This window comes from Ornithorhynchus anatinus, chromosome X5 (genome assembly GCF_004115215.2).
Source record: "Ornithorhynchus anatinus isolate Pmale09 chromosome X5, mOrnAna1.pri.v4, whole genome shotgun sequence".
Taxonomy (NCBI): Eukaryota; Metazoa; Chordata; class Mammalia; order Monotremata; family Ornithorhynchidae; genus Ornithorhynchus; species Ornithorhynchus anatinus.
Window position 1 is genome coordinate 59,738,006 of NC_041753.1, and position 19,778 is coordinate 59,757,783.

Genomic DNA, 19,778 nt, shown 5'->3' on the forward strand with positions numbered 1-19,778 from the left:
TTTAATTCAAACTACTATTAAATGACAGTGATCAATTTAAAAGTTCTTCAATTGTGATGAGCATAGTGTTTCTTAGAGGCTTTGTGCCTGGGGTTGGGGGGAGTCATTAGATCCTCCTTTTAGGATATAAATCATGATTTTTCTTGTGCTGGGTTAATACTAACAATCTTTACTTGAATAATGAAATTTGTCCTTTCAGTAAAAAATACGTTATACAATTGGGGTTATTTTTCTTTCTGTTTAACCTATCGGCATTTTCCCTCCTACAACCAACAGCAGATTCAAAACTAAAAGACTCAGCGTAAACACATATCAATGTTTGCCTTTCAATTTTCAACTTCTCAGTCCTTTATGTTTTACCCTCACGTAAAACCGAGCACTGACGAAGGCTTTTTGTCTTGAAAGCATTACAGCACACCCGTATGTAAAAAAAAATCCTGTTGAAGTCACTGGACTCTGCCTGCCCAAAGACTGTAGGGCCAGATCCAAATAAATTCATCTACTATCTTTTCATCAGAGGGAAACACTTTCCCACCCTGAATTTGGAAGAGACTGCTCTCTGAAACAAGCGTTTCTGTTTGTGTGCCACTCAAAATAATGTGGTTGAAACTGAAGCTGATTATACTCTCTACCACTAGGAGGGGTTGTTGACATTTGTTGGAGAGAATTGGCGGAGTTTTTTGGTTTTTGTTTTTTTTTCCAGGGCAGCTTCAGGGAATCGGAAAGGCTTTATACAGATCCTGTGTAAACCCTACAACACTTTTACCAACATTTTCTTCTTCTTAAATCTGACATTAAAAGGCAGAGTGCAACATTTTAGGCGTGACATGCTCATGAATTCGTGATTTGTCCGGTACAATGGAATTTCAAAGTAAATTCGGAGTTACGTTTCCAGCTCTCAATCTGACATTGTAATTACCGAAGAGTAGTGCAAGTTTCTCTTGCAGCATCAATGCATTTTACATGGCTAAGATAGAGCAGTAATCCGATCAGCTACAACTGCCACAGTACCAGACGGACCCCTAAAAATAGAAGCCCTATGGTAATCTGTCTGGATTACTGAATCCAGGGACTGCTTGGCAACAAATCAGGAAAATGTTTGCAGAAAAGGATTTAAATATATCACGAAGTTTTATCTGAATAATAAGGGCCCCTGAATTGAGAGCTATTGCTTTCATGCTGCTTCCAAACATCCAAGGCTCACTTGGTCAAAACACTGTCTTTCAGGTTTTTCTGTTTGGGTCATCTTAAAGCCATTACAGACAAAATGAGAAGTCGTCAACAATGTATACTGGACAATCTCGGGAATGAAAGTTGCTAAAACCATTTAAGCCCTAAAACAGCCATTTACATAGGGCAATTTCTTTCCAAGGGAGAAACAAAATCCACCCTGTACCGTTGAAATTTCCGTGGTTATAATGTTGCCCAGTTTGGTCAAATAAATCCCCACCAATATTTATATGAAAACACTCATTTGCAAATGAATTTAATCTGAACATGATGCAAGTTGAAGAAGGAAAGGGGTAGAGAGACAGCTTGGGATGTGTGGGTTAAGCAACTTGAAGTAAGCAGCACCACATGAGAGCAAGAAGTTATTTGGCAGGTTTTGTGTCTATCAGATCAATTGAATTGGACTCTCCCACACAATAACTATAGTGCTCTGCTTCCGGTAGGTGCTCAATAAATACCATTGATTTTACCTACCTCTAAAATAGTGAGATAGCCTGTGGTAACAGCATATCTAGTTTCTCAGCAGGCTGGGGGGGGTCACCTAGAGAACATGTTGAATGTCAGGATTCCCAGATCCTTGGAAATTTTACTTTCCCTTTAAATTGGTACCTCACCATTTTTCGTAAAAAGCAACTCAAAAATGAAGAAGCAGCTAAGAGGGAATCAATCAATCAATCAATCAATCAGTGCTATTTATTGAGCACTTACCTGGTGCAGACCACTGTACTTAAGCACTTGGAAGAATACAACAGAGATGATCGACATGTTCCCTCCCCACAAGGAGCATACAATCCAGAGTGGGGAGTCAGACATTCATTTATATAAATTATGGCTCCTCTCTCGCCCCGCTCCAGTCTATTCTTCACTCCGCTGCCCGGCTCATCTTCCTGCAGAAACGGTCTGGGCATGTCACTCCCCTTCTTAAACAACTCCAGTGGTTGCCTATCAACCTCCGCTCCAAACAAAAACTCCTCACTCTAGGCTTCAAGGCTCTCCATCACCTTGCCCCTTCCTACCTCTCCTCCCTTCTCTCTTTCTACCACCCACCCCGCACGCTCCGCTCCTCTGCCGCCCACCTCCTCACCGTCCCTCGGTCTCGCCTATCCCGCCGTCGACCCCCGGGTCACGTCCTCCCGCGGTCCTGGAACGCCCTCCCTCCTCACCTCCGCCAAACTGATTCTCTTTCCCTCTTCAAAACCCTACTTAAAACTCACCTCCTCCAAGAGGTGTTCCCAGACTGAGCTCCTCTTCTCCCTCTACTCCCTCTGCCATCCCCCCTTTACCTCTCCGCAGCTTAACCCTCTTTTTCCCCTTTTCCCTCTGCTCCTCCACCTCTCCCTTCCCATCCCCACAGCACTGTACTCGTCCGCTCAACTGTATATATTTTTGTTACCCTATTTATTTTGTTAATGAATTGTACATCGCCTCGATTCTATTTAGTTGCCATTGTTTTTACGAGATGTTCTTCCCCTTGACTCTATTTATTGCCATTGTTCTTGTCCGTCCATCTCCCCCGATTAGACTGTAAGCCCGTCAAACGGCAGGGACTGTCTCTATCTGTTGCCGACTTGTTCATCCCAAGCGCTTAGTACAGTGCTCTGCACATAGTAAGCGCTCAATAAATACTATTGAATGAATGAATGAATGAATAAATGCTGTAGGGTTGAGGGTGGGTTGAATATCAGGGAAGCAGCATGGAGTAGTGGAAAGAGCATGGGCCTGGAAGTCAGAATGTCATGGGTTTTAATACCTACTCTGCCACTTGTCTGCTGTGTGACCTTGGGTGAGTCACTTCACTTCTCTGGGCCTCAGTTGACTTATCTGTAAAATGGGGATTGAGACTGTGAGTCCCACGTGGGACAGGGACTGTGTCCAACCCGATTTGCTTGTATCCACCCCAGAGCTTAGTACAGTGCCCGGCACATAGTGAGAGCTTAACAAATGTAGTAATAATAATAATAATGATAATAATGATGTTCTTAAAGGGTACAGATCCAAGTGTATAGGTGACATAGACGAGAGAGGGAGTAGGGGATAAAAAGACTTTTGGAGGAGATGTAATTTTAATAAGCTTTTGCAGGTGGGGAGAGTGGTCATCTGTTGGATATGAAGGAGGAGGGAGTTCCAGGCCAGAGGCAAGACATGGGTGAGGGGTCAGTGGTGCGGTAGACAAGATTGAGATACAGTGGGTAGGTTGGTGCTAGAGAAGCTAAGTGTGGAGGAGATCCATGAGGAGAGATGGGAGGGACCAGCTGATAGAGCAATTGAGGAGTTTCTGTTTGATATGGAGGTGGATGGACCATCAATGGAGGTTCTTGAGGAGTGGGGAGACATCGGCATCATCATCATCACCATCATTGACAGCAGTTATAGAGTGCTTTCTATGTGCAGGGCACGATACTAAGCACTTGAGAGACTACAATCCAACAGAGTTGGCATACACATTCCCTACCCACAATGAGCTTATAGCCTAGAGACGTGGACTCTAGACCATAAGCTCGTTGTGGGCAGTGAGACTCCCTACCAACTCTGTTATGCCGAATTCTCCCAAGCACTTACTACAGTATAATGCAAACCATAAGCACTCAGTAAATACAATTGATTGATTGACAGATTGATGGAGTGAACTTTTTTTAGAAAAATGATACAGGTAATAATAATAATGGTGGTATTTGTTAAGCGCTTACTATGTGCAAAGCACTGTTCTAAGTGCTGGGGGGATACAAGGTGATCAGGTTGCCCCACGTGGGGCTCACAGTTTTAATCCCCATTTTACAGATGAGGTAACTGAGGCACAAAGAAGTTAAGTGACTTGCCCAAAGTCACACAGCTGGCAAGCAGTGGAACCGGGATTCGAACCCATGCCCCTGACTCCCAAGCCCAGGCTCTTGCCACTGAGCCACGCTGCTTCAGGTAGCAGACTGACGTATGGACTGAAGTGGGGAGAGACAAGAGGCAGGGAGGTCAGCAAGGAGGCCTATGCAGTAGTCAAATTGGGATAGTATGAATATTTGGATCAGCATAGTAGCAGTTTGGATGCAGAGGAAGGGGTGACGTAGCAATGTTGTGAAGGTAGAAATGACAGGATTTGGTGACAGATTGAATATGTGGGTTGAATAGTAGAGATGAAATGAGGAAAATGCCAAGGTTACAAGAGATAGGGAGGATAGCGGGTCTGCAGTTGTTGGAAAGACAGGGGGAAAACAGGGTTTTTGTGGGAAGCTAAGGAATTCTGTTTTGGACATTTTAAGTTTGAAGTGTCAGCAGGACTAACAGATAGAGCTGTCCTGGGGGCATGAGGAAATGGGAGACTGCAGAGGAGAGAGGTCACGTCTTGAGATGTAGATTTGGGAATCATATGTGTAGAGATGGTAGTTGAAAGGAATAAGCTCTCCAAGGGAGTGGGTGAAGATGGAGAATAGAAAAGGCCCCAGAACTGAGCCTTGAGGGACTCCCACTGTTACAGATTGGGAGGCAGAGGAGAAGCCTGTGAAAAGCACTGAGAAGGAGCAGTCAGAGAGATAGGAGGAAAGCCAGGAGGGGACTGTGTTGATGAAGTCGAGTCACTTTACTTGTCTCTACCTCAGTTTCCCCATTGGTAAAATGGGTATCCAATACCTATTCTCCCCCCCTTGTGGGACAGGAGCTGTGTCTGACCTGATTATCTTGTGAATCCCTAGTGTTTAGTATTATGCTTGGCAAATAGTAAGTGCTTAACAAGTACCATAATTGCCGTAATTATTAGAAGTCAGTGGCTGTCTAGACTTGGTAGTTTGGTATACATTCTGCCTGGAATTTTTTGGCCCTCGATATTGATGAACATTTGGTGGTAGTTTTTTGGCAGAATAGGCACCCAGACTGTTATAGTTCTTGCTTCATTGTTCCGTGAATGAATCAAAATCCGTAATTGATAATCCAGCCTCTAGTTCAAATAGTAAATTCACTTAATTATATTTAAAAAAATGAATTAGAGCCAATATAGTGTGAGGGGGGCCATCTAAATTCTTAGCAATTCATTTTACAATTTTCATTTTTTTTCTTGGTGACCCTGCTCGACAAGTGTTAGTTTAAACTGGAATTAGTGCTCTAACTCCTTGGGTTATAATGCATGATGACTACCTTCATCATGGGAGAAGCAGCGTGGCTCAGTGGAAAGAGCATGGGCTTTGGAGTCAGGGCTCATGAGTTCGAATCCCAGCTCTGTCACTTGTCGGCTGTGTGACTGTGGGCAAGTTACTTAACTTCTCTGTGCCTCAGTTCCCTCATCTGTAAAATGGGGATTAAGACTGTGAGCCCCACGTGGGACAACCTAATTCCCCTGTGTCTACCCCAGCGCTTAGAACAGTGCTTGGCACATAGTAAGCGCTTAACAAATACCAAATACAAATACCTTTGGAGAGTGTGACTAAGAGCCGGAATAGGGTTCTGAAGCAATATTTACTGCTCCTGTCTGTCAGTGAACCAAAAAATCTTCATCACAGACTTTACCCATTATGCGGATATTTGCTGGACCACTGTCGGCTGCCTCCTTTTTCAAATTACCTTGCTCTTTAACACAAATGTCCTAGAAAGGGCAAACATCAGGCTATTATTTCTTGGCATTTGCCTGTTGTCTGGTTCCCTAGTTTGATTAGCAGAATCGTGGTCTTAAAGGTGCTGTCTTCATTTTTTTTTTCCAGAATTGATTCAATGGCCTTAAACTGTTCAGTAATTGCAGTTTATTTAAAAGGGACATTGTCAAGGAAGGTGATCCCTCTAAAAAGCCTTGCTCTAAAATGGTTATCAGTAATGAGGAAAAAAGAGGTAAGGACCAAGACTGGAAACTATAGCCATGTTTCCACAAGTTTGCTGGTTTGCCTGGAATGACCAAGCGGGGTTCTCCAATGTGCGCTACTCTTTGCTATTACAATTATCCTATGGGGCTGGCCAGGCAGCAGCACTGCTCCCCTGAATGTGCTCTAAGACTGCCTTGTTGGGCTCAGGAGCAACTCACCAACTCACACTCTTTGGCTCTGGAGTTAGCACATTGTGGACACCACATGTAGTGGTTTGGTTGAGAAGGCACAGCATGCAGGGCAGTTAATAGAGAGATTGGCCAGATTTAGAGTGCAAAGTGAGGTGAGCAGCTGGTCATGGGGCTTGATTGACCATCTGAAGAAAAGGTGAACAGGGCTGAGTCCCTGCTAGGTATGCCTCATGGTTTGATCCTTTCTTGTGGCATTTGTTAAGTGCTCACTCTGTCTCAGGCACTGTACTGAGTGCTGGGGTGAATACAAGCAAATGGGGTTGAACACAGCCCCTGTCCCATGTGGGATTCACAGTGGCATGCTCCTTCTTTTACAGATGAGGTCACTGAGGCCCAGAGAAGTGAAGTGACTTTCCCAAGGTCACACAGCAGACAAATGGCAGAGCCGGGATTAGAACCCATGACCTCCTGACTCCCGAGCCTGCGCTCTATCCACTACGTCTTACTGATCCTTTGTTTTGGTGAGGGCCAATGTACAGGGCTTTGGTCCCCCGATGCAGGACAATAGGTACTACTGATATGGCCTGCTTCCCTCATTTTAAAATCACGAAAGAAAAAAACAATGTATGCTAACTTCTCTGTGCCTCAGTTACCTCATCTGTAAATGGGGGATGAAGACTGTGAGCCCCATGTGTGACAGAGACTGTCCAGCCTGATTAACTTGTATCTACCCCAAGTAGTATGGTGCTTCGTATGGTGCCTGGCACACAGCAAGCATTTAACAAATACTATAAAAATAAAATGACCCCACTCCAGCAGCCCATTTCAGGTTCATTTACTGTGAAGTTAGGCCTTTCAGCAGTTGAATTTCCAACTGATCCAATCGATTACTCTCATGCATCCAAAGTTGATCTTATATGAAGGGAGTGGCTATAGTTCCTGATTGGCAGCCAAAGGCTTACTCTGGCTTCTGGCCATGTCAGGAAGCTATTGTACGTTCTCTATTGCTAAGAGAAGACGGCAAGAGAGAGAGAGCCAAGAGTTGGGTATTTCATCAAATCAGTGTCTAGACATTTGGGATAGGGTCACCAACCCGCAGCAGCCATATTTCTTCCAAATCTGTTTTGGCTCAGTGACTGAATTGAATCAAATTTCCTGCCTGTCTCTCGAACCCCTCAGTCAGTCAACAAGTGTTGGACAAACATTCTTTTGCAGAAAGATTTGGACTTCTACTGGAGGTGGAGCTGTGGCCAAGACACTTAAATGGCAAGTAGGAATTTCGCCTAGAAACTACATTTCCCAGAATTCAAAGACTTCTATTTCCCAGGGTCATGTGTGACTGAGAGCCAATTAAGCAGGGTGGAGCCTTTTAAAGTCAGATCATAGGCAAGTCTGCTTTCCTTTCTTCCAGTTCTAGCTTCCTTTCTGTTTAGCTCTTTAGCCATGTTGAAGACTCTGTTGGGTTTTGTTTGTGAATATACATGCACAAAGTTTTTTTTTTATCTAAGGGTAAGTAATAATTTGAATCTGGCTTAGTTTGCTTCTCTTTCTCTTCATGAATGTTAAGTTATAGAGTTCTGAGTGTTTGGGACATGTCTAGTGAATTTCTCTGAGGCTACTGTCCCATAAATTCTGACGGTACAGCTTTTATTAAATGTGATGTGGGTAGTAGCAGCAGTGCTGTAGCCTGAAGCAGGGTGGTCTAGTGGATAGAGCACAGGTCTTGGAGTCAGAAGGATCTGAGCTCTAATCCCTGCTTTGCCACTTGTCTGCTGTATGACCTTGGGCAACTCAGTTTTCTGTGTTTGTCACCTCATCTGTAAAGTGGGGATTAAGATTACGAGTTATGAGTCCCATGTGGGACAGGGACTGTGTGCAACTTCATTAGCTTGTATCTACCCCAGTGCTTAGTACAGTTCCTGACAAAGAGTAAGTGCTTAACAAATACCATTTAAAAAAAAAATCACATTCTGAGACATATTAAAGAGTCCAACAATTTGGAGTCCCCAGGTGGACACTGAGGTTTTGGTAGAGGGATATGGAACTGACACATCAGAATCTCAGAGATAGGTGTGACAAGTAATTAGGAAGCTCAAGAATGATGTAGCTTGAGTTCTCTAGACAAAGGCCTCAGAGAGGGCATGACTCTTTTGCAAGTCGTGACTCACACAGGGGCGGGGCCCATAAGAGACAAAAGGCATGGTTTTCTAACTCAGCCTGCCAGAAGACAAAGAAACATATGCTTTTGCAGGTTCTAACTAAAGCTGAATGAGAAGGGTGAGCAGCAAGCAAATATTTGAGTACCTTCAGGTTGCACTAGATGTTCCTGTTTCTACCCTCTCCTCAGCACTTTTTTTTCCCTCCTCCTCCTGCAAAACTCCTTTGGACTTTAACCCAGTTTATCTAAAATTGGCTGCAGCTGGGGAAGCCTGAAAAAGACCCTGGTTATAATTATTTGATTATCCATCCATCAATCCTATTTATGGAGTGCTTACTATGTGCAGAGCACTGTATTAAGCATTTGGGAGAGTATGGTATAACAGGGTTGATAGGTTCGCTGTCACAACGACCATCAAGACAAACTGTTACTTATTTCTCACTCCCCTTCAATAGTAACAATTCAGATCGTCAAAGTGGAATGGGGAAGAAAGACATCTTGAGGAAAATAACCCTCGGTTTGTACCTGGTGAAAATACAGATTTTTAAGTGCTTAGTATGTCTCAAGCACTGTTTTAAGCACTGGGATAGGTACAAAGAGGAACTTGAGGAGCAACGTGGCTTAGTGGAAAGAGAAGTGGCTTGGGAGTCAGAGGTCGTGGGTTCTCATCCCAGCTCTGCCACTAGTCAGCTATGTGACTTTGGGCAAGTCACTTCACTTCTCTGTGGCTCAGTTACCTCATCTGTAAAATGGGGATTAAGACTGTGAGCCCCACATGGGACAACCTGATTACCTTGTATCTCCCCCAGAGCTTAGAACAGTGCTTGGCACACAGTAAATGCTTAAAAAATACCATTATTATTATTATTACAAGTTAATCAGGTCTAGGTCAGTGAGTAGTTCCTCTTTGTCTGAACTCAGATTTAGCTAACTGCTAACCAAACGGCCCTCAGGTGACTCAAAAGAAAATCCTTCATGGGCCAGTTGACACTTGAATATTGCAACTGAAGGGTTGGGGTGTGTGTGTAGTGGGGCAGTGGGGGTAGGGGGGTGGGTCTCATCTATTTGAATATACAGCCCCCTCTTCCCCTCTTCACAAACAGCTCCTTTGGATCATCACTGTGTCTCTGCAAGAGATGAGAGAGTTGAACAGAGGCCATGGGACCTTTCATTCAAGAATCTCAGTGCACTTTTGAAATGAGATATTCTCAATATCAAGCCAACACACAGGGTACCACTTACCATATTTTAGCTATTCTATTGCAGTCTTAAAATGGTGTTTGATTATATCTTTTTGGAATGTCTTTTTTTCTGAAGAGTTATTGATTTTTCTGAAGCCAATCATCAATGACTGGCCAGAGTTCCTGAGCTTAGTCCAAAGGGTAACAATGGCAGAAAATACCATCAAGAGATCCACCCAGAAGAAGATAGGGTTATTATGAGGTTTGGGAAATCAGAATTCAAATCCTTTTGTAGCAATCCCTAAGGGAATATTTTTTCCAGCCCAGATCTCTGAGGTGCTAGTTTCACAATTACTGAGCAGAGTCTTCACCTTTTTCTAAATGAGGAATGTGTGGATTCTGGAGCCTGAAGAAACTGACTGCAGACTGAGATGATCCTGAGATGGGAGCCAGTATTGAAGCCCAAAATGGATGCTTTCATATCTTAAGTTCCTGTCTATAGCTCATCTGTTATTTGTCACGCTAAAAGTACCCCAGCACCAAACCTAGCCCCGCTAAGAAGGAAATCCATGTCACTGTGGATGTTTGGTAAGTGAAGACAGATCAGGATTCTGAAAACCTTTAATGTACCTGATGATCTATTTCATTGTCAAAAGGACTGATTTTATAAGTCATTCCCTAATTCATTCCAACAGACTTATGACAGTGTGTTCAGTGGTTGATATCTGTACCTATCATAGTACTGAAGCGCTTTCCAGTCCTTGGGCTCAATGGATTCTGAGGATGGAGTTTGTCCCCAAACCTTGAGAGACATTCAGGCATGCTAGACATGCATTTTCCACTATCGGTCTTGCCTGGAATGTCCTCTGGGGCATTCTGGGAGAGATGTGTCCATGGCGTCGCTAGGGGTTGGAGACAAGACAAGTATAAGACAAGTATAAGTATAAAACAGTATACAGTATAAGACAAGACAAGAACGTCCTCAGGGAATGAGGGAATATTTGTCCCACAGTGAGAGTCGGTTTGGCTACATAGTGTTGGAAGCACCGGTTTGTGTGCCTGTGTATCTGTGTGCGGGCATGAGCCAGATGCAGTGAGTGCTGCAAAATGAGTTTTTCAAAACCACAACTCCTATATTATAAGACAACTGGGTGCATTTGTTTCTTTGTAATCCTTAGAATTCCTAAAATTTTTCTCAAGCCCACAACCTTTTTTCTGGGTAATTTTCATTGTTTATAAAATCAGTGGCATCAGAGGAAAAGAAGAAAACAAGGAGACAGACTACCTAAGTACTATAAATCTAGAGCTCCCTCAAACCAGGTATCGTCTCATTGGGCCTGTACAGAATAGAATCAAGTCTATATGCTCTTCCATCAAAGTCATTACAGTGCATGCTGTGAATGTGAATGTTCATTAGCATATTATGGATCCATAACTTCTTCTTTAAAAAACCTTAAGAAAAGTAATTATCCAGCATGAAAGGCATGGTTTTAAACTTCAGCCTCTCTTCTAGTTTGTTTTCTCTGCCCTCTCCCATACCTTTTTTTTTTTATCTACTCATTCTAGACTGTGAGCCTGTTACTGGGGAGGGATTGTCTCTATCTGTTGCCAAATTGTACTTTCCAAGTGCTTAGTACACTGCTCTGCACACAGTAAGTGCTCGATAAATACGATTGAATGAATGAATGAATTTGCTTTTTAACTGAAGGGAGAGATTGGATGGGCTCAGGACATTGAAATCGAGATTGTTTGAGTCAATTTAATACTGTAGATTGAAGTGGTCATCCAGGTAATCAATCAATCAATGGTATTTATTGAGCTCTTACTATGTGCAGAGCCCTGTACTAAAAGCTTGGGAGAGTACGATGCAATGGAGTTTGTAGACATGGTCCCTACCCATAATGAGTTTACAGTCTAGAGGCAATAGTCTAGATGTCGGGTCATGGAGTGGAAGAATGGGGATCTGAAACCTATCTGTAGAATCTACAATCAAGTGATAGGAGCAAAGCCTCTAGCTTTCAAAGATCTAGCTGAAATGGATGCTTTGTGTCTTTCTAATGATCCCAGGAGTGCTATAGACATTATTCAATCATATAACATCCTTATGAATTAGATAGCAAATACTATTGGCTGATTCTCATTTTTAGGACCTAGAAGGAGCAACATGACTTAATGGGAAGAGGGTAGGACTGGGAGTCAGGAGACTGGCTTCTAAACTTGGCTCTTCCACTTGCCTGCAGGGTGACCTTGGGTGAAGCACTTAACTTCTTTGGGTCTTAGTTTCCTCATCTGTAAAATGGGGATGAAATACCTGTTCTCTTCCCCCTTAGGCTGTGAGTCCCATGTGGGACAGAGACTGTCTCTGTTCTGATTATCTTGTATCTACCCCAGTGCTTAGCACAATGCTTGGCACATAGTAAGCACTTAACAAATACCATAGTTATCATTAAATGAATATTTTTGAATATGCAAAATAAGAACTTGACTAACTTTCAAAATAGCCCAACTCCAACTTGAGAAATTAACAGTAAGATGGCAGCATGGCTTAGTGGAAAGAGCCTGGGCTTGGGAGTCAGAGGATGTGGGTTCTAATCCTGGCTCCACCACTTACCTGCTGTGTGACCTTGGGCAAGCTGCTTAACTTCCCTGTGCCTCAGTTACCTCATCTGTAAAATGGGGATTAAGACAGTGAGCCCCACGAGGGACAACCTCATTACCTTGTATCTACCCAAGTGCACTGTTCTGAGAACAGTGCTTGGCACAGAGTAAGCGCTTAACAAATACCATAATTATTATTTCAAGGGAGAAAGAAGAAATTAATGAATTAGGAATCCCTACAAATGGAGGGTTTTGTTTTTTCCTCCTAAACAGAAGCCATTTTGTGAATTCTCATAAATATCACTTCCTTTGTTTGGATTTCATTTTCTACCCATCCCAGTTCTACCTGTTTTACTGGGTGCTCTTTACTGGATTTTGTGGAACTCAAAGCATATGTGTGAATTTCATAAGCAACGGGTGGCAGTTCTGGCTCATGCAGTGGATGGGTCTGTTTTCAGCAATATCCTCATCCCCAAATTCTTCTTCTCCAATGTCCCTAGCTGGAGATCTAGCTCTGATCAACAAGAGCTCGTGTAACATGATGAAAAGAGTCGATTTCTGAAAGAACAAATTAAGACTTCAGTTCTGAAAGGCAAAGTACTGTGAGTTCATCATGCAGTGCTGTGAAACAAATGCATTAAGGGCTCACACTTTGTCATGCAATCAACAGGGAAGGCTTAAGCTCCTAGCTGCCTGATTTGCACATTCTTATCAGATATTTGCAACTGCAATCAAAATAAGCCGCTATGGTTGAAAACTTTTAGCATGATTCAGCCACTTGATTAAAAAAAAAAGCATTTAGCACAATAAATAACTTTTGTTTTAAGAAGTCCATTCAAATTACTTGGAGGAGTCACAGTAGAAGTGTCCAGTGTTATCATAAAACAACCCTATGGGGGAAATAGTCATTGGATGTTGGGTGTGAGTCACACAAGGCATAAAAATTAGATGAGAACTAGTGAAAACACAATTTTTTAAAAAAATATGCCAGCCATATTGTGCCCCTTTGCCTTCTTCTTCAGCAAGAACCACGAGCCGAGAGTCCTCTAACACTCTGAAACAATGTCTATTGTTCCAGTATATTTTTGACTAATTTTATATTCCAGCCTGAATTTCACACTTAAACATCTGAGAAGCATAGACCTCACACAGAAAGAGTACTGCTATCCAGGGGTGCATGTCAAATCCCTTTCAAATCAGAAAGAGTCATTGACCTGGAGATTGGAATTGAGCAACTATTCTGATCTATATAGATGTTTTGAGAGCATAGCTAGCCAAATAAAACCCCCGTTTTTCCAATGTTAAACAATCCATGCAATTTGGTTCAGAGTATCATGTCCACTGTCTGGTATCTACTCCAGTGCTCACTCCAGTGCTTGGCACATAAGAAGCACTTAGCACATACCTCTGTTGTTATTATTATTATTATCAGAGGAGTCGTGACTCTGGTCACCTTCATGAAATGGGCTTGACCTGCCGTTCAATTCCAGAAAGTCATGGAAAACAGGTTTGGTGGAAACCTGCAACAGAGCTTGTAATCTAGACCCTTCAAATGAGCGCCTTCCAGCTAGCTATTTAGAACAAGAGGAACACTGGTAATGAATTGAACCTTAGAACTCCTCAATCTACCTTTCAGAGGGTCAAATCTGCCATTTTAAAGAACTGCATCATATTAAACATTAATGGTGTGTCTGAATTTGATTAAAGGGGGAATTTAGATCAAGTACCACCTTTTAGGATATGCAGAGCAAAAGATCTGGCAGTTTATGATTTGCTTATCTAAACTGGTGTTTAATCAATCAGTCACTGATTCTGCATCTCAATGCAAACCATTAATGGTTTTCTTTTTGCTTTCCTCCTATTTGGCCCTAGGGTGGCCTACGGTCCCCAGCTGCTTTGTGGACCTGGATCTGAGGAATCTGGACTGCTTTTCCACTTTGGCATATCCCAGACAACAGATACTAAAATATCTGTTACCTCGATGAAGCCAGTGCACAATCACGCCCTGCCTAGTGAGCCTGCATACTGTGTCCCTGCAGAGCAGATCTAATCACATAGCTCCCTTTGAATTCAATGGGAGTTCCACACTCAGAACACTTCCATTGGGGACCAATCTGAGAAATGAGCCCACTGTTACCAGAAGTAAGGCTTCAGAATAAAGAAGAGGTTTAAATGGAGCATGAAGCCGAAGCTGTGCTTAGAGCTGTCTGTATCGGGCCACTGTCAAAGTCAACACTTGGTGCGAGAGAAATCAAATGGTGAGATGTTCCTTACACGGTTGGATCAGAGTTACTAACTCCCAGGTTCTGTTGGGTGGAAAGCCCTAAAACAGGTACAAGGAAAGGGATTCAAACTGATGGTTGTAACTTAAAAAGAAAAGTATCCCAGTTGGACTAGTGAAGATTGAGTATTTATTTTCAATCTCTTCTAAGTGAAAGAAAATATATATCAAAGGTGCATCTATTTGCAGGATAACCGAAATCACTCAACAAGGGTCATAAATCCACAGGATACTCCTGAGATCTGGAATCTGGATTTATGTGGCAGAGATAGCTGGAAGATAAGTGAAATACTGTGTAGTCAGTCAGCTCCCTACTGAATATACATCTGAAGAAACTGGAGAGTTCTGTTTCTCCAGTGTGTTGGATCAGCTGCCCACTAAAGGTGTGTCCTTGAAATGCTGATGTGAATGAATTAATGAAATGTTTCACATTAAGCAAATATTGAGGGCCGGGTGGGTGGGCAGTGGGAGGAGGAGGAAAAAGGCAAAGTGGTGTCATCCTTGTGCCTTTGTGTTTTACGAAGTCCATCTTTGAAATAGGCTCATAGGTAATTTGGAAAAGAAGTGAAGGGGAGGCTTGCAGGGACAGAAAACAGAGAGGAAGCAGAGATATGCAAATCTTCAATATTCGAACACAATAATAACTTGGACAGTAGAGCTGAAATGTCACACTTCTCTGAGCCTGGAAAACACACACACACACACACAAATATGCATATTTTACTCACTTCAATGTCTCTGAAGAAGTGCACTCAGCCACCTAGTTTTACTGGGCAAGACAGATGAGAAAGGATGCTGGCAGGTTACCCAAGCAACTGCTGCTTGGCAAACTGAAAAGGAGCACGTGCAGCCCTGAAGGAGGAAATACACTATTTAAATACATACTGAAGCACTGTGTCAAAGAGTGCAACGTGGGTGTGGGTTTTGGGAGGCTGTGGGTTTTGGGAGGCCACTGCAGTAGACAAACCAGCCTGACAATCAGTCACATTTATTGAGTGCTTACTGTGTGTACAGCACTCTACTAAGCACTTGGGAGAGTACAATATATTAAACCTGGTAGTCGCGTTTCCTGCCCAGCTTACAGCCTGGAGGAGCAATCAAGAGGTCTGTTCTCCTTTAATACAGGTTTTGCAAAGCTTGGGATACCACCGGGCAGACTTAGAAACAGAAGCAGGCCTTGACTGAGGCAAACACATCATTTTGGGAAGAAGCTATCTTCATCTTTGTAAGTACACATCAGTCTTTACAACCACATTTACACACATAGCTAGAATCTCACCATCGGTAGCATCATCTGTGAAAATGAAGGACAGCTAGAAACACAATATATATGACATGCATTATCTCAGAGTCTTTCTGTTTGACGATAAAAGAACCTCAGTGGGAGAATAATTTAGCATTCTGCTGCAATCTCAGTTGGATAGATTAAGCCCACTAATGGTGATGAATGTGAGGATCTGAGGTAACACCTACCACAGAATTTACATTTAGATGATGTGATCTAGCTGGGTTACTTTGGAAATTAAGGGCTCCTGTGAGAACTTTTTCGTATCCAGGAGAACCCAGCTATAGCAACATTCAAGGGACCAGGAAATTAAAGTCACTATAGCCAAACCTCGTAGAAAGAAGGTTGCTGATCCCTCACATCCTACTCAGCGGAGGTAAATCTCCTCTCTCCTGGGCTGAGCCTATCATTAAAATTGTCCATTGACATAATGCTTCCTCTTAAATGATATTCCTCCGGCTTTTTTTTTCTTCAGGTTTCATTATTCTCAATCATTGAGGCTATTTTCCTCTGTGTTCAGGTAATAATAATAATAATGATAGCAATTGTGGTGTTTTTTTAAGTGCTTACTATCTGCCAAGTACTGTTCTAAGCGCTGGGGTAGATATAAAGTAATCAGTTTGGACACAATCACTGTCCCACATGGGGCTCACAGTCTTAATCTCCATTTTACAGATGAGGTAACTGAGGCCCAGAGAAGTTGAGTGACTTGCCCAAGGTCACACAGCTGACATGTGGCAGAACTGGGATTAGAACCGATGTCCTTATAAAAGAGTTGGTAGATATAGTCCCTGCTCACAAGGAGCTTGCAGTCTAGAGTGGGTGATGGACATCAATATAAATAAATTATGAATATGTACATAAGTTCTGTGGAACTGAGGGTGGGGTGAATAAAGGGCACAGATCGAAGTACAAGGGTGATGCAGAAAGGGAGAGGGAGTAGAGGAAATGAAGCCTTAGGGAAGCGCTCATGGAAGAGATGTAATGTGAATAAGGCTTTGAAGGTGGAGAGCATGATATGAAGGGGGAAGAAGTTTCAGGCCAGAGGGAGTACATGGGCTAGTGGTCATGAGGATGTGGCTAAAAATGAATCAATCGTATTTGAGCATTTACTGTATGCAGAGCGCTGTACTAAACGGTTGGGAGAGTACACTATAACAGAGCTGGTGAACCTGTTCCCTGCCCACAACCAGCTTCTTGAAATTGCCTAAGAGTTTAGAGGGTATTCTCAATCTCACCCACCAATACATAGAACAATATATACATTATTAGCCCTAAAATGGAAGTACGATCTTCGCTGTTGAAGAAATATGATTATTTTCTCAACTCCTTCTATAGGACGTAATGACTAGATATGTGGTATTACTAATTCATCTTCATTTAATGCTGTCCCTCTAGGTAAGAGCCTCAGTTCTCTGGAATGGAAGAAGCAGTGAATGAAAAGTTGATACTGAATGTCATTACTTATGAGATGTATCTGATCAGGCTTGAGTTTTCTGTTTTTGGAAAAAAATAAATGGTCTTATGGAGATGAGTACTGCCAAGAGGCATATCTTTCATCTTTTGCTTTACTAGGTGTTTCAACAGATGGGCTTAATAACAAATGGATACCAATAAACCCTAAAGGAAACTATATCTAGGTAGAGTACCTAGCAGAGATATCTATACATCTGTTTATTGTTTCCAACAGGAAAAGTCTCCATATGAAATGACACTAATTTAAAATGGGCTGATTAAAAGAAAACATACTGCAGTGAAATCTATTGGTCATGCTATGTTGGAATTTTTATTTGATTCGTCAATTTTAAAATTGTGCCCTTTGCAAAATTGCCTCAGGGTGCAAGTACAGAATTAGAACATTAATTAAAACCAAACGTGGACACAACAATGACTAACAGAGCAGAAGAGTGAGATAATATGTGAAAAAAAAAGGCAGGCTCCAAACCTCAAATGCCAAGCACTTCAACCATAAGGCCTGACCTGACTTGGGATATGGCATAGTGAAAAGACCTTTCCTGGTGCACACATACAAACAATAGTTAGTGGTGTTTCATTTAGGAAATGCTGTTGGATTGGAAAATACTTTAACGTGTGTAATTTGTCTTTAGAAGTTTTCTCTGTTTTATCCATGCCAGTTATTCCCATGCCCTGTTTTTACTGCATTAGACATGTTTTGATTTCTTGGTTGGCCTATGAAAACTGCACATTCCTTAAATGGACAATAGTGGAGAATTTTCATTCTCTCTTTTTATCTTGAATTAAGTTTTTGGTGCTTGAAACAACTATTCTAGAGCAGAAATGTGTTTTTTTTTAGGAATAGGAAGAAAGCTAATGTATTTAAAAAAACAAACAAATGTGATATTACCCTCTGCAGAAGTGAATCATGAAATCCACAAGACAGTTATTGCTTAAATCCCAACATTGGCCTTTTTTGTCTCACCCCACTGAAAGGCAGAGTGGAACCCACTTAGGAGAGCATAGGCTGTAGCCCATTACTTTTGCTGAGCCATCTCTGACTTGCCATGTCTAGCAAATCATTTCCCCTCTTGTCAAATGGACATCGTTATCTCTCCTATACTCTAAAATATTCTGCCTGTCTTGTGCCCAGAACTTGAGTTTTCTTCATTGCTAATGAGTCTAACTCTCCATAGGCACTGAATCTATAGGTCTATGGTTTGGGGAGAAATACAAAGGAGGATTTTTTTTTTCCAGCTCCTTTTCAAATTCAGGAGTGGTCCCTTGTGTTTGAGAGGTTCAGCAGTTGTATGAGCCCACACGGTGTATTGATCCAGCAATATCCTTCTATGCTTTCTCCCTTCAGGAAGATTTTTCCTGGTTCTGAAGCAATGATATTGCACACAGGACCAAAATGAGTTGGAGATGGAGCTGTGACTCTATTTACAGTAGTATTGTGTAACATTTAGAATCCACTTCTGTGGCCTTATGAGTACAACATTACAGCATTCTTACTTAAGTTTATTGTCGTTTCAGATGCACGTAGTCAGGTATGGGGATAAAGAAACCAACATATCCAGTGAATCAATCAAGCAATTGCATGTATTGAGCGCTTAACTGTGTGCTGGGCACTGTACTAAGCACTTGGGAAAGTATAATACCACAGAGCTGGTAGATGTGATTACGGCCCCCAAGGAGTTTAAAGTCTACAGGGGGAGGCAAACATTAAAGGAGATTTGAATAGGAGAAATAGTATTGTATAAGAATATTTACATGAGTATTGTGGGGCTGAGGTATCAAAGTGCTTAATAATAATAATGATGGTATTTGTTAAGCACTTACTATGTATCAAACACTGTTCTAATTGCTGGGGTAGATAGAAGCTAATCAGGTTGGACACAGTCCCTGTCCCACAGAGGGCTCGCAGTCTTAATTTAACAGAGGGGGTAGCTGAGGCACCGAGAAGTGAAGTGACTTGCCCAAGGTCACACAGCAAACAAGTGGCAGAGCCAGGATTAGGGCCCGGGTCCTTCTGACTCCCAGGACTGTGCTCTATGCACTTGAGGTTCATGCTGCTTCCCCAAGGAAGGGTGCATAGCTAAGTGCAGAGTCGACGCAGAGGGGAGGGCGGATGGGGGAAATAAAAGGCTTAGTCCAGGAAGACCTCTTGGAGGAGATGTGATTTTTTTGGGGGGTTTGGAAGGTGGGGGCTGCTTCTGACAATGATTGACAGGCCTTTGGGCCTGAGGCTTTCTGTGCATCGTGAGGTGCGCCTAGAAGAAAAGGCATGGGTCACAGGACAAACCACAGTCCATGCACATGAAGGTTAACACTGGTCGTTCTGTGGTGCTTATGCTGCCTTTTGCCTAACATCCTTTTCCTTTGATGTAGCAGTGTGGTCATTCTCAAAAGAGGGGCTAGCCAGTTGGCAGGTCCAACACCAAGAGGGCCTGTCCCCTGGCTGAAAATTCCCAAATTCAAGTGCCAAGGGGGCACGTTTTGAAGTTGGCCTAACTGGTGTCTTTGTACCTGTAACTCTGGAGCATGCTCCTGTGCTTGGAAATCCAAGTGCTTAGTACAGAACATTGCACCCAGGGAGGGCATGCAATAAATACCATTAGTAC

At 42.5% G+C, this 19,778-nt stretch overlaps 1 long non-coding RNA gene across 1 annotated transcript; it reads left to right on the plus strand.

Annotated features, from left to right (window-relative positions):
• The first annotated feature begins 7,613 nt into the window (after positions 1-7,613).
• LOC114807952 lies at positions 7,614-17,241 on the plus strand. Its single transcript, XR_003755949.2, has 4 exons — positions 7,614-7,705; positions 15,540-15,639; positions 16,175-16,219; positions 17,098-17,241. It is a non-coding gene; the product is annotated as an uncharacterized LOC114807952 (long non-coding RNA).
• The last annotated feature ends 2,537 nt before the right edge of the window (positions 17,242-19,778 follow it).